Source organism: Corvus kubaryi, unplaced genomic scaffold (assembly GCF_017639235.1).
Source record: "Corvus kubaryi isolate FWS band 111438036 unplaced genomic scaffold, C.kubaryi_AGA036_p1.0 37398, whole genome shotgun sequence".
Classification (NCBI taxonomy): Eukaryota; Metazoa; Chordata; class Aves; order Passeriformes; family Corvidae; genus Corvus; species Corvus kubaryi.
The window spans coordinates 20,507,923-20,523,625 of NW_024581137.1; the positions used below are offsets into that span (position 1 = coordinate 20,507,923).

General features: G+C 39.4%; 1 protein-coding gene across 7 annotated transcripts in view; it reads right to left on the reverse strand.

Annotated features, from left to right (window-relative positions):
• RARB (retinoic acid receptor beta) overlaps positions 1 to 12,118 on the reverse strand; it is a 317,576-nt gene extending 305,458 nt beyond the window's left edge. For 5 of the 7 annotated variants that reach the window (XM_042043058.1, XM_042043057.1, XM_042043056.1 and 2 more), the window contains exon 1: positions 12,016 to 12,118. The gene's annotated coding sequence lies outside the window, so the exon portion shown is untranslated. The remainder of the gene's footprint in view (positions 1 to 12,015) is intronic. The other 2 variants (XM_042043055.1, XM_042043054.1) reach the window with 1 other exon arrangement.
• Positions 12,119 to 15,703: the final 3,585 nt, after the last annotated feature.

The window sequence follows — 15,703 nt, forward strand, 5'->3', positions numbered from 1 at the left end:
ACTTTACCCATTTTTCTTCTCAAAAAGCCCTTCCTCTCTTCCTTTAACACTATTATAGTTCACCCAATTTCAGTACCTGGTACCAGCGAGCTGACTTCACAGAAGTACCTTACTGATAGCTCATCTCTTACACATATGTACTGTTCTACAAGGAAACAGAGCCAGATGATGCTGAACCAGTTTTCTGAAGCTACCATTTTAGAAACACTATGAACAACTAAGAAAAATATGGCTGCATAATTTTTAACCAAACAATATGGAACCTGCTCCGATGCATTAACGGTCCATAATGTTATTGAACAAGACTACAAGAGAGACACTTTACTTGCAGTTGCTTGTCAGACAATTACTCTCTGCTACTGTAATACTTCATGTGCATACTTCCAAGGAAGACTCATGAACGCACAGGTTCATTAAGGGAATGAGAGAATCGATTGTAAAATGGAAAAGGCCGAGTGAGGTCATATTTCAAAGAGATGAATATGGTACACTCCATTATGTTGTAATCAGCCTCTCTCTTTCATCGTACGAACTGTAATAGTCTATCCTAATTTTCAAGGAAAAAAAAAAAAATTCTCACTGCCTGCATCGTACCTTCATCCCAAATACAGTGAGGAATTCAAATGTGCTGCAGGCAGTTTCCATTTACCATGGTCTTTGGAGCAGACGGTATTGATGTTGCTGACCATTTTTCTCCTTAATAAGAAAAACATTCAAATGCTACTAATATTGCTGCCTTGGCAAACCACATTTTATAGATGGGACTTGCCCTGTACATGACACATAGAACATCAATCAAGGCTGAATTTTATTTCAATTTATTATGGTTGCTGTCTAAATGAAAAAATGCTTATATCGTTAAAACGTCTTACAATATAAATGTGCAAATGATGTAATCACCCATTTTGTGAGAAAATTCTGATTTTGATTAAAAATATCTACAGTTGAACTTCTAAATATTTAATAAATGTGAAACAAAAAAAAAACCACAAGCACATTAAGAAACCACAGTAATTGGTATCTGGCGTAACATCATGGTTTTCTGCTTGATAGTTTTTATCTTTAGAAGATGAGTTTATAAGGTATTCTTTTAAAATGGTAAGAGCTGCCTTTTTGTTCAAATCATCAAGAATAAATTACTTCAATCTTGACTTCATTCAAGACCTCACATATGTGGTTTACTCAAGTTATCATTTATCACAGTTCTTTGCTTGCTATAGCCAGCTGTCTCCAAACTGAACCTGGTGGCCTGCAAAAGCCCTGCAAGCCTTCCCAGCTACACAACTCTGGACACCACATGATCACCATGGGGCAGAAAGCAGCACCGTATAAGAAGAGAGACAGTACTCTATTTTGTCACTGACTGGAATTCACAAACCCATCACAGCTATTGAGACAGAATTTAAGACTTGGCAGAGTCCCAGTGGCACATGCCGCATCCAACGTCCCCAGGAGCTGGCTGGGATGCTGGCTCTCCCAGCTGCTGCCTCCAGCATGGCACAAAGCAACACACCCAACATCATGTCTCTGCTGCTGAGAGCACTGCAGATCATCAGGTCAACCCAATGGCATTGAAAACTCATTAAACTGTCGTTCTCTCTCTATTATTAGCATACAGTTATTATATAAATACAATACTTCCCCACTTATGAACAGCCAGCTTTCTGCTGTATTTATTTGACAATACTCAAAAGTTCAGAGCCTAAATGTACTGCAATGCATCAAAAGATGCTAAATGGTTACAGAAGTTCACAAGCACATAGCAGACCAGAAGCAAAATCCAAACAGTTTCTACTAGAAAATGAGAGCACAGATTGGCAGGCAACTGATTCTCCCCTTCTACTCTGACCCCACCTGGAGTACTGTGGGCAGCTCCAGGGCCCCCAACAGAAGGAGGAGGATAAGAGGACTGGAGCACCTCTCCTGTAATGACAGGCTGAGACCAGTGAGGTTCTTCAGCCTGGAGAAGACGAGGCTCCACAGAGACCTTAGAGTACCTTCCAGTACATAAAGGTGGCCTACAAGAGAGATGGAGAGGGACTTTTTACAGGAATATGTGGTGACAGGACAAAGGGTGATGACTTTAAAGAAAGCAGATTTAGATTAGAGGAAGAAATTCTTTACTGTGAGGGTGGTGAGGCACTGGAACAGGTTGCCCAGAGATGCTGTGGATGCCCCATCCTTGGCATTGTTCAAGACCAGGTTGGATGGGGCTTTGAGCAGCATGATCTAGGGGAAGGCATCCCTGCCCATGGCAGGGGAGTTGGGACCAAATGATCTTTCAGGTCCCTTCTAATCCAAACCATTCTATGATTCCATGTTTTCCTTACTTGGACAAAAAGTATCTAAACCAGAGTTTGGATCCAACGAGCAAAAGACCGAGCTGCAAAAGCGGTGGTTTAGCACATACTGGAAACCATGACAAGATGTGATGAACAAATGGGTAGTACAGCTACACACTGCTCATGCACAAGTCCCAGCATCTTTCATGAGAGGGAAACTTCTTGAAGGTTTTTGCCTTGCACTGAATTTTATCATAGCCAAGAACTGAGGAGCAATTTCAACTTGGCCTTTAAAGAAAAAAAAAAAAAAAAAACAAACTGTAAATTAAGGAAGTGTATGAAAGCTACAGGATAGATAAGTGGACTTTTACAACATTGCATATTGTAAAGTTTGCCAGAATGTATTGAAAGAAGAGTCAGTGTCCCAGTTAAATCACATCCTGCCGCAGCTGTCCAACTTTACAGCTAAAATATTCATATTAATTCCATTAAACAATTACAGAAGGAAACCCAAAATACTATTAAAAGTATGTTGGTTTTGTACTATCTTTTTTTCAGATTTAATAATAGATAAAATACTCTCAGCTTCAAAGAATAATTTTTTTTTTTTTTTTTTTTTGTGGATATTCACACCCTGGAGGCCACAAAGCAGTTGTCCTATGGAAATCCTACAAAACCTAAACTTTACTGTACATTTCTGACAGACATTTTAGACAAGAAAGGAAGGATATTTTAGCATTTATGGAGCTGGCCTGACATTTAGGGGATCTCAATTTAATTTCCTTGTCTGCCAGACTTCCTTCATAATCCCAGACAAAGTAAATAATTTTCCTTTCCCTAGTTTCTCATCTTCAAAATGGAGAAGACCATTAAAGTACTTGAATCATGCAAGTCTTCAAAGACAAAAAAAAATACCTTTTTCTTCTACATTTTTCTTTTTTCCACGGTTAGAAATTTACCTGAAATCTCAATCTTCCAAAGGCTTCAACCATATGCTGTTTTGTTCTTGAAATCAACAAAACACACTACTTAAAAGTAACACACTTTTTGTGCTGCAGATCTTTGTCATTGGAGAGCCTTCCATTTTAAAATGCCTGCTCTGTGATAAGATATTGAAGAACGAGCACTGGGAAAGTTAATAAACAAAATGCATTCATGGCCCATTACTTCAAATAACTTTACTATATAAATAGTCCACTCATCAAATAATGGCCTCAATTAACATTTAATTCTCAGACAATGCATTTGCAATGTACTGCAGGGATTAAAAGTTCTGCATGAATATCACTATTCTAGAAGTGCCACTACTTACAAGAGAAGTATTGACATATTTTCCACTTGGTTAAAAACAGTTTCTAGTCTTTCCTCACCCTGTTTCTCTACTAGGTCTCCTTGCCCTAGAAGGATCAAAAGAAGATACTCTACTATATGTAGGAGCTCCCAATCTGCTGGCTGATGATGATCATCAGCCTTGCTTTTAAAATCCATAAGCACACTAGTGCAGTATTACAGAGGAGAAAACTAAGTGGTCCCTGTGATTTTGTTACGAAAGCAAGTGATGAGAATTCCCTCATCTAAGCGCATGCTTCACTCCTTTTCACAACAAGGTAGAACAAAGCAAGTTTTTCACAACATTACAGAATATTTTGAGCTGGAAAGGACCCACAAGGATCATCGAGTCCAACTCCCAGCCCAGCACAGGACACCCCAAAAATCACACCATGTGCCCGAGAGTACTGTCCAAACCCTACTTGAACTCTGTCAGGCTGGTGCTGTGACCGGGGGAGCCTGTTCCAGTGTCCAACCACCCACTGGGTGAAAAACCTTCTTCTAATATCCAACCTAAACCTCCCCTGACACAACCTCAGGACATTCCCACAGGTCCGGTCACTGGTCACCACAGAGAAGAGATCAGTGTCAAAATAACCTGGCCGACATAAGGAAAAAAAAAAAACCAAACAAAAAGACACCAAAAAAACGTTAGCACTGCCACTGCCAGGAACAAACATGAGGACAGGACCAAGGCAACACTGGAAGAGCCTGACATTACCGTGGACACGCTTGCTACTTGGTATATCTAAATGTCGTGTGAAAGACCTCCCCTCACTCAGCCATCTTGCTGTTAATGGTGAAAGAGACTATCTTTGTAATATGTGGTTGCTTTTATCCTGCAACACAATGACTGAGCATTGATGAGATGATAACTAAGTCAATTACTCAAACACCAACAAAACACATTCTAACAATGACTGTCGCATTCATGGTGTCATTTTAGAAACTGACTCCAGTACACTCAGATTTTTTTTTTTTGTGTCCTGTGGGTTTGACCTGAATCCTAATGAAATTCACTGCTAGAAGAAACCAAGACAGTACAAGCTACCAGCTTTCAAGGCATGATGCAAAATCTGCTGAAAAAGTCAACAGATGCTTCTCTTAGAAGCCATAAAGGAGGAAGGCCAGAAAGCTCCTGGAAATCTAAAATGGACCTCATTGTGCTTTGATGGTGAAGTGATGGAATAAATAAAAAAAAATATTAAGAGTTAACCTAAGACAGAGATCTAAATATAAAATCCTGTCAAGACCCATAATTCTCAAAACATGTTTTAAGTCATGTTAGGACTTCTGCCTGTGGGTTCATCTAAGGCATGAAAAAATTATAATTCAATGAAAATGAAATATCAAAAAAAAAATAAAACTGCTTCTCAGCCATTATTTTTCTCACAAGTATTGTCTTATTTTAAATTTATTGCTAATACAGTATGTTAGCAGTTGTCCTTAATAAGCTCTGCATGCATCCAAGAAAACTGCATACACTGACAAAGATACTTCTAGTTTTGCACAACACATGGCTTTTTTTATACGGTATGTTCTCTCTCGAAAACTACTCCCTCACAAAATGAAAATTCAGCAGAAACTCTAATAGCTTTCATATTTCAGTCTAATAGGTAGCATGGCATTGCACTGCCACCCACCTTTGCTACAATATTGCACAGCACATTTAACAGACATTTGCTTCCTTCACTCAGTCCTTATGCGCAGCTTCTGCAGGACCTTAGTATTAACATTTAACAGAGTCTATGAGCATAAAGCACATTTATGAACACCTGCTAGAACATTTTATTTGCCTTAAGAGTTTTATTATAAGTGTTAAATTTTCTTGCTATGCTTTATGGGCCAAATCCTGGTCCAGTTTTAGCCTCAACTCCCATTGACTTCAACAGCAAGGAGATTTGCCTGTATGTGGGTTTCCATACCAACTCAATACAGCTTTAAAGAAAATGGGATCGCTGGTAAGCACAATATGGATAGAAAAAGCCAGCACTTAGCTGCTCTAAACATCCACTGAACCCAGCCTCCAAATGCAATTAAAACCAATAAATAAACCCCACACTCACAAGTCTGTAACCTCCACACTACATCACAAAACCCAACTGACTCTGAGGCTAGAAGTACAAGGTATGCAGGTATCCCATCGACAGGTGGCTTGGTGGGATGTACTACCACCAACTACTCCCTCTCAGATCACTCACTGATGCTCCTGTCACCAAAATGTTGTTCTCTGTATTAAAGCCATCAAAGGCCAGAATCCAGCCACGTCAGCACTGGTCTCCTCCTCTGACACATCCAGACAGTCACAGGCCTCTTCAACAACACAAGATAGGCTGGAACAAACCACACAGAGCCAGAAGCTGTAGCTGATGAACAACAGCCCAAGGAAGATGTTGCAGAGGAAACCATGCCAGCAGTCTCACTGTTCTGAAGATGTTGTCTACAACCATTCTTCTTTGACAGAGTTTCACCATCTTACTGGAGATGTTCCTAACACCTCTGTGAGATTGAACATGACTATAGAGAAGCAACACAGCACCTCAAAGCTTGGAGAGAGAGAATAACAGAGGACTCCAGGAAGTCTACATGGAACTCCTCTAAGAAAATTTAACTTCATTTGAAATATCTAAGAGTTTACTTTGACCATTGCTATTAAAAGTCCAGAAATAGTAAGACAGACAGACAGCAAAGAATAGGCAACATGGCAATGCCACATCTGTTTCACAATAGCTTGACAGTAAATGCTTGATTCAAAGCATACTATTAAGCCCCTCAAAATTCAGGCAATTATAAAAATGAAATTATAGACACAATGATGAATGATGACAAATGAAATGTTAACAGATCTAGCACCATACAAAAAAAATATTGATTTTCTCTGATTACTGCTTAGGTGATCAGAGTGTATGAGGTCCTAGTTGCCTGCTTGCTCTAGATTTTATTAATGCTCCAATATCAGACACCCAATTTGGAAATCAATGCTTACTTCATCATTTTTCTCTGAAGGATCCTATTATTCACAATTGATTTAAAAGAAATGAAAGGCTTACCATTAACAAGACCCAGCTGCTGACACTTCTTAGATGAATTATTGAACTTCTGAAAGTGAATTAACTTAACCATCACCAAGACTTATTGTCTGATGTTTCTCATACCAAAGTCACTGTATTTATAATTACAGAACCAAGCAGTAGAAAGTAGCTCCTTTGCTGCCTCCTCCAACACCATATACACCAAGTAAAAATTAAGCTTTCTAAAGATAAAAATATGAGTTATGCACCAAATTCAGTCAGTTGGAGCTTAGTCTCTAACTGCCTTTTGACACCCTGAATCTTCATTTATTTCTAAAGCTCATAGGTCATTTCAAGGTTCAGAAAGAGGAAATCCAATTTATGGCAAGTTACATCTTCTGTCAATGAGATTACTACAGTCAAAGATCCCTAGGGCTGACCATGCCCTGCCAGAAAGCCTACAGAAGACTATTATTTAATTCCCTTTAGGTACAAAATGAAGATCCACCTTATGAATTGAGATAAAAGTAACATATTACGCTACTGCAAGTAGAAGCAGTACTACAAGTCCATCACAAAAGCAGTGTAAATGTACAAAGCAGAAAGGCCATGTTTAAAACTTGCCATCTGAGTAAAGGGGCTATATCTGCTCAGAACATAAATTCATTGTTTTCCGGTCTAAGCAAGGACTATGCATCACCCAAGGTGAATTCAGTGCCTCAAATACGAGCTTTTGCTCTGCAAGATCAAAAGTTCAGTACCAAAAAAGAGCAGGTTTGGAAGGGCAGATGATCACACCAGCCTCTATTGTAATCCTATGAATGACTAACTTCACCCCGAAAGAGTATGCAATTGCCAAGCAGGTACACTGCTAATAAGGCTCTTCACAACTCATCCTTGAGAAGCGGCAGTAACAACCCTGAGTGCCAGTACACTGCCCAGCTGCACTGATCTACAAACACATTACTGTCAAGAGCACAGAGCTGTGCTAGGCAATATGCTATCTTTCAGCCACAGACAGTAGGCCCACAGCTGCCTGGTGGCACAGCCAGAACAACTGCTCAGCTGTCAAAACTAGTGAACATTTCAGGTCTCAGTAGACTTTTTGCTAATCTGTACTACCTGGCTGAATTTGCCCTCAAAATGCCAGAATGGCAACCGCTTTCTCCTTTAGCATTCGTCATACTTGCAGAGGTCAGCTTGATTATACCTACCTCTTCAACTGCTCTGAAGACTTCAGCACAAGACCAAGTTCAGATTCCAGATGCAACACATTCAGGAAATCATCTGGATTAATAACACAATTTTTTGCTTCCCTTTTATTGTGGAATGGTGAGATAACAGACCCGTTCTATCCTTTTCACACAAGCTGAAAGTCAGCAACTGTCCAAAATCACTAGAGCCTCTTCTCAAAGCCCTCAATGGATTTGCGTGCTTTCACACTGCTGGAGGCAAAACACCTGGGCCTTTTTTACCAGGGTTAGTATCTGAGGAAGATAGTCTTGGAGCAAACCAATCACTTCTTGAACACTGTATTTCCCCTTCCCAACCCCCTCCATCTGTTTTAACCCCTGTCTTACTGGAACTAACCTTAAAAATCTGCTTTGGACATTGGACAAACACATTAAAAATTAAGAAAAATGGGATGGAAAGAAGCCTGACAGATAGAGCCTCCAAGCTCTTAAGTCTAACTATATTAGGAAAACAGACCAAAATCATGAAATGATGATTATTTTTAAAATATTTTGGTATCGAAAATTTTTGATCTGCCTCTTCTCTACAGAATAACACTATTGAAATGGAGGCTGGCTGGCCATAACTGAAAGCTGGTTAAATTTGATATCAACATAAAACATATCTCAGCAAGTAGGTTATAACAACTTTTTAAAAAAAGACATGGACCTTGGCAGATTTCCTGCTTTTCTTACACTCATTTCTTCCAGTACTTCCCACATTGTGAAATAACTTTTAATGCTATAAAGACAGTGCAGACTGCAAAAATTGGTCCTAGTGGTTCCAATGGGAGTAGCATGGTCAGAATTTGGCATTCAACAAAGTTTCCATTTCTACATAGGTTTCATTTATTTTTCAGTTTAAAAATAAGACCATATTTTGGCATGTAACTAGAGCTGCTCCTGCAACTCAAAAGAAATAACACTGCTGGCAAGCCTCAAAGCTGTTCCAAGACAAAAAACTGTGTTGGCAGAACTTTTTCTAAAAGTTCTTTTTGACTAGAGGCAGAATTCAACACCAGCATAAATGGAGAAACTTCAGTGAAAACAGTTATGTTACACATCAAGTTTACATAATGCAAATATATTTAGCTGACATGAAATTTAAATTCTGTTGAACCAATTCTGTTTATCTTCTACATGTACATAATAACTTAGCACCAAATTCTATAATCATTCTTCTGTGAATACTGTTTTTCCTCCTACATAAATGGTACTGTGCTATTTACAAAGTACCACAACCATGCCACACATTTTTTTAACATAAGAGTTATCCAATTAGGATGTGGTGAAATTAAAGCTGCAAGATCTATATTCCTGCATCAATTACAGGCACAGAAGGAAATACCATAAATCTGACATTTCACAACTTCTGAGGGTTTGATTTTGCAACCTACTTTCTAAAATACCTTTTTTGCACGTCATACCCAAGGGTTTTTTTAGAGCATGAATACAGTTAACCAATGTGCAGTGGTGCTTCATCAACACAGATCACAGCAAGATTTGACTCTCAATTCCACTATAGCACAGACAACAACGAAAGCATTCAAATACCTAGACAAAGATGCCCATGCCCTTGGACATCCAAGATACAGCTGGATGATGGATGGAACCAAGTACTTACAAGGAAAGTGCACTATTTTAGATCAGCTGTTGAAAAAACTGAATTGAGTTCTTGCCAAAGAGAGGGAGAAAGTTACATTACAGTGGTATCAGGCTGCTGAGGTAAACTATGGGTTTGAGGAAAGGGTCACAGTAAGGCCCTCTTTTTTCACCTCCTGCCTGGGAGATGCAGATTGTTCTAGCTGTGACCATAGAGTGGGCAACAGGAGCATTAAATCAGACTTCAACAGATAAGTGGAAGCATGGTAACTAAAACCTAGCACTTTGCAAAGGCTACTGTTCCTTCCCTCTTCAGTGGTTGTGTGATCCTAGCTTTGCAAAGCTCACAATTTTGTCAAGGTGACCCCTTTTTCCTAAGGGACACAGGTTGGAAAATATAATCTGACTTTTAAATTCCCATATCTTAAGAGATTTCTACACAATTTCATTGATTTAGAATTTCACTGTTCAAGAATTATCATCTTCCCAAATACTGAGATCTGCTACAAAGAAGGTGAGAGATCCCCTTGAAAAAAAGCTTAAATACATAGGTATTTCTAAAGCCAAGTTCTAAGCACAGCTTGCTTACCCTACCCTAAACACAGCTGACTGAACTCTAAATACAGTTGGTTGAGTATTGCATTGAAAATCTTCAGTGTTTTGCCTCTTTTTGTAAAACTGGGTTTTTTTTACATTTTGTTATACTGTGACTGAAGAAAAAATGACAAAGAAATGTAGACTGAATTTATTTACCTTCAGACTCTTAAGAATTTGTATTCAATGTACCACAATTCAAGAACTGCTTCAAATAATTCAAATAAGCTTTAGTAGAGGACTTTTAAAGGTCCCTTCCAACCCAAACTATCCTATGATTTGCAACACTTGATCGTAAAACTGACTCTGCCTACATGTAAGGTATCTTTTCAATAAAATATACCACTTTAGATGTCCATTGACTTAAAACAATTCAACAAATAAAAACAAAGAGGAGATGCTTATGTTCAGACCACAAATTAATGCAGTTAATTTGACCACCAATATAATGAATACAATGACCAGATAAGTAGAGTTAGAACTCCAAATAAACTTAATATGCAGTCACTTTAGGTGTGAAATTCCAACCAGCACTCTCATTGTGAATAAATTACACAAAATTTCAGCGTAGTGTGCCTAAGAACTGGTGGCACAAAAATCATCAGATCTTCAGAAATTTAAGGCCAATTTGCCACCAAGTATAGGAGAACACATTAATCATCTTTTTATTTCCACTGTAGAAATAATGTACTACAGGTGTTTCAGAAAGGCTTCAATTTTCAAAAATAAGTGGTCTCTTTCTTTCCATACATTACCACATCTAACAGAGGCACATTTTTATTTAGGCTAAATCATGCCTTATGGGACACACTTAGGAGGAGGAAAGGAGGACATGCAACTGGCATTTGAGACATATTGCCAGTGCAAAGCTGCCAAAAGCACACAGCAGGGAGCATGTTTTGGCTATCATGAGCAGAATAAGCATGCACTCCTTAACCACTGCCAGCTGGCATTTGTTTCCAAATACAGAATGCTCACTAGGCAGGTTGGAGACTGGACATACTCCTAACCTTAACTGTGCTCCCATAAAAACACGATGCTGAGATACCTCATTAACCATGCCTGTCTCCTAGCTGACTGCCAAATGAGAAAGACTGAATGACACAGAAAAAGGATACATTTCTCCCTACACACAGAAACGTACTTGAAGTATATCCTAACATACTCTAGTGCTTACAGCAAAAGAGAGATTTTAAGAGTGTTGGAAGAAAATTCTGCCAGCACCTCAAAAAGCAGAAACACTGCCACTCTCTCTTGTGCATAGATAGAAAAAGTGAAATCCAGAGACACAGAGTACCAAGAAAACATAGCAATGTATAGAAAGAGTGGCTGGCACTGTGATTAAAAACTATACTATCATGCTCAGTACAACCTCTAGCACTCCTCACAACAGACGCTCCCTGCTTTATGTGCTGGGGCAGATTTGTGAGTAGAAGATTAATGTCCCCCTCCATCTGTTAATGACTATATAGGTCCCCTGGGCTTTGCACCAAGGGTACTTCGCCCTTAGGATGAAACAAGAAATGGGAATTTGTGTTTGTTACTACATGTGCTTACTATTTCCAGCAACACTACCAATTGCTAGATGTGTATTATTTCAACTTTATCTACCAAAAACATATTTTATCACAGTAGTTTAACTGTGATTCCAAGTAGATTTTCAAAGAGATCAGTTAAAAGGAGAACAAACCAACTGGGGGGCACTTTTCATTTTCAAAGTGCTTTCCTGACACACACAGCCTGCATTGGTATTTGCCCTGTAAGTGCTCTATTCATTAACTTTTCACTACAGTTTCAAAGTGGCTCCACTTTTTGGATTTCCCTTTCTCTGTCACTGATAGCCTGCTGTCATGGACCAAGCAGCTTGGAAGGAAGAAATGTACTGGAGAGTGCCACGCACAGAAAAGGTCACTAATTAAAGTCTTCATTTCCTTCAGGGGGTTCTGTGAGTGGATTTTAACTTACCCCTATTAACTGTACCTTTGCTCCTGAGGAGGAGCTGGAGGCAAGTCAGAGGGAGCTTGACACCAGCATAGTCTTCATGGACCTAAGTCAGTTTGATATCCTGGAAGAACACAAGGAAAGAGCAATTACAAAATTAAGTTCTGAAGGAATGAGGCAAACATAGTCATCACCAGAACAATGATACTCAGGGCAAAATCAGAGAAGATCTTAACAGTATCCCCAATATCTACAAATGAGAAATCAACACCAGAGTGTTGCTTCACTAAAGTCTCCGAATGTGGTGTCTCAGGTTCATTACATGCTTCCTTTCTTCCTTTTCCCACCCCTATCACTGGCAACACTGACCTCAATTCCATCTCAAGGAAGAAATACTAGTCCCTGCCAAAACTGCCTGTGAGCACCCAAGTGAATTCCAGGGCCAGTCAACCATGTTTACATTAACACCAAGCATATTTAATTAACTTCCCCCAGTTTATTCAGCTTAACTTTGGAAAAAGCTGGAAAACCTTTGCAGCTGAACTATCAACACAAGAAAATTCTACGCTCTTTTTAAAAAAAGGAAATGTGATTTCAGTACATGACCTCTACCGATCCTTTTGAACCAACTCGCCACTGTTTCTGTCACACCATTCCTGCCCAACAAGAAAAGCAGGACAAGACAGTAGCCAAGAGGAGAAAAGGAAGAAAAATAAAAAAGGAATTGCTCCATATTGTCCTTCTTCATCTTCAGCTGAGAATTTCCTGGTCTCAAACACTACCAGAGTGAAGAAACTGCAGCCGCAAAAGACAATTTTTTCTCTCTATATCAGCAGCACTACAAAACGACGAGTGTTGAACTAAAAAAGTGCTCTGCCTGTCTAGGCCTTGGTACTCATAATATTATTCTGAAAACATTCCTCTACTTGCTTCCCAAATAAGGAAATTCTCTAAATCAAAGATACACAATATTGTTAAAATTAACCGTAAAACCCAACCAAAAAAACCCCAGCCTGATTTGTATATATTTTGTTTTCATATCACAACCTTGTTAGAATCAACAAAGCTGCTACCAGATTTCTCATCTGAATCTAGTGATATTTGGCCTTTTTCTTATGCTTACTCAACAAGGCATGCATTTGACCTTTCATTTGAAAATTAAAGAAATCATATTTTCCTTTAATCTGTGTACAATGCAGGAAAACATATTCTGAGTATGATTTAAATACACAGAGCTCGTAAAAGGGATTCAAACGTGCTAGTATCTCTTAAGTCATTCTCAGGTCTTTTGGAAGCCTGACTTAGAGCTGAAAAGCTTGACAGTCAATGGTAAAAAAATAATAAAAAACATACAGTTAAGAATATTAAAGACAAAAGCAGGACTCAAGGAAGGTAAAGGACAGAGCAAAGAGCTGCAGTTTCCCTTCCTTGTAGGGAGTACAAGATAGCACAAGACAGCTTCTCTCCTGACTTATACTCCATTGAGCAACAGCTTGCTTTCCTTAACATGCCTCCTCAATTGCCATCCTGTGGCCTGCACAGGTAGGCAGCCCTTGGAGAGAAAAGGCACTGAAGTCTGTGCATCCTACAGAGAGCACTGACTGCAATCATTCAAGCTTTATACAAGCCCCTTGTACCTCTGCAGAAAGGCCACACTCAATCTGACCCCCAGAGAAAATACAGCAGCCTAGATTGATAACACCTACTTACACTGCTGCTGATTAGACATACACTGTCTCCAACAGTCTTTCTGAAAAGCTGAACGAGAGTCTTAACTTTTAAGCCTGAACCACTGTTAGCATATCTCCCTCAAGTACTGGTAAAACACATTTAATGTCAATTGCGAAAAAAACCCAAACATATCTGTTTGAGGGAAGAGCAGGGGAGTTACTGTTGCTTACTTGTGGAGAAGAAGGGAGGAATGTATCATGTCTGCACACATACAGACAGATGTGTGTCTCACACATGGGTACAGGATAACAAATACAACTTGTTCTCCACTACAGAATTTTCCACTTTGAACATACAGCCACCAGTATATAAAGTTCATGTTATTTCAGTGAGATACCTTTGGAATTAATAATACTGACAGGATTACAACTCATGTAACACAGATTATTTGGTCATCATTAACTCAAGGACAAATTGAAGTCTGAAGGCCAAATCCATGGGGGTTTCTGGTGACATCACTAAGACCTCACACAGATGCCTGAGACAAGTAGTGCTGGTGTTTTGCATCAAGCTAGTTCTGAGAAATGACTCAAAAAACAAATGGTCAAACATGATACCCCAACAACAGTGAGCAACTCCATCTACGGAGAGTACTCTCATCACATCAGGAACAAAGGACATGTCAACAGTCAATCTTAGAGAGCTTCAGTAGCCACTCTGCCAGAAAAAAAACCAAAACAACTAAACACCAACAAAAAAACCCCAATCAAACTTATTTTTTATCAAAGTATGAGAATAATTTCAAATTTAGTATGTTATATACCTTCCCAGACTTGTCAAGAACTCACCAACAGTACCCACAGCAAATCCAGCAAAGACTACCACTTGACACATATCACATTTATTTCTCAGAGCCACTCTCAACACACAGCAGCAAGACTGTGACTAGTCAAGGCAGCAGCACAATGCTGAAGCATTTTGCCCAACAGTTAAACTTGTTCCTTTGCACGTGCTCTTTATCCATTTTTATTCTAAATTATCTTGGCCATGAGTACTACATAAAAGACTCTGATCCCCCAAACAAACAGCTCTTTCCTCCTAAGAATGTAATTTTAAAGCTATTTAGCATAACTCTTACAATACTTATTTTCTCTGTGGGAAATCTTACAGAATCAGAATAATTTAGGCTGAAAAGGACCTCTAGAGGCCACGTCCTCCAATTCCCAGTCAAAGCAGTGCTGATTTCAAAGTTAGAGAACAAGTTGTTCAGAGTCTTGTCTGGTCAAGTTTCTAAATCTCCAAGGTCAAATCTTGCAACCTCCACAGACCTCAGGTCAGAGTTTAACCATTCCGATTGTTTTTTTTTTTTTCCCTTATGCCCAGTCAGAATTTCTTCATTTCTATATGTGACAACTGCACCTCATCCTTCCTCTGTACACCTCAGAGAAGAGCACTGCTCTCTGTTACAGAACAGCTGTACTAGTTTGAAAACAAACCAGTGGGAGGCACCAAGTCAGAATAACAATTTAATGGAAATTAAAGAAAAGGAGGAAAAAAAGGTAAAAGAAAACACTGTCAAACTGACAGAGTCAAGGTACAACCTGACACCCTGTTAGGCAGGGTGGTGGTAGCAGTCTGGTAGAATGGTGGCTGCAGTCCTCTGAAGCAGTGATCCTGTAGTAAAACAGTCTGCTCTTCCTCTGGAAGTCCAGTGGTGGCTGTGTAGCTCCTGTCCTCTGGAAATCCAGTGGGAAGCCCGGTGTCTCTGGTGTTCAGCCTCAGCTTATATCCACGATGGGATGCTTGGTTCTTCCCTCTGGGTGGAGCATCTCACAATGGGGTAACGAGTCATGAGGCAGAGTGTTGATTAGGCTCATTAACAGAAGATAGTCCGGAGGGAGTTATCTCTGAGTCAGGCGGCAGGACAATGATGGGCAATTAACAGCAAGATAGTCTGGGGGGAAGGAGGCAAGGAAACACTGCCCCACCTGATTTTAACAGCTGATGGGGATGGTAATAGAATACACTGCAACCCAGGACA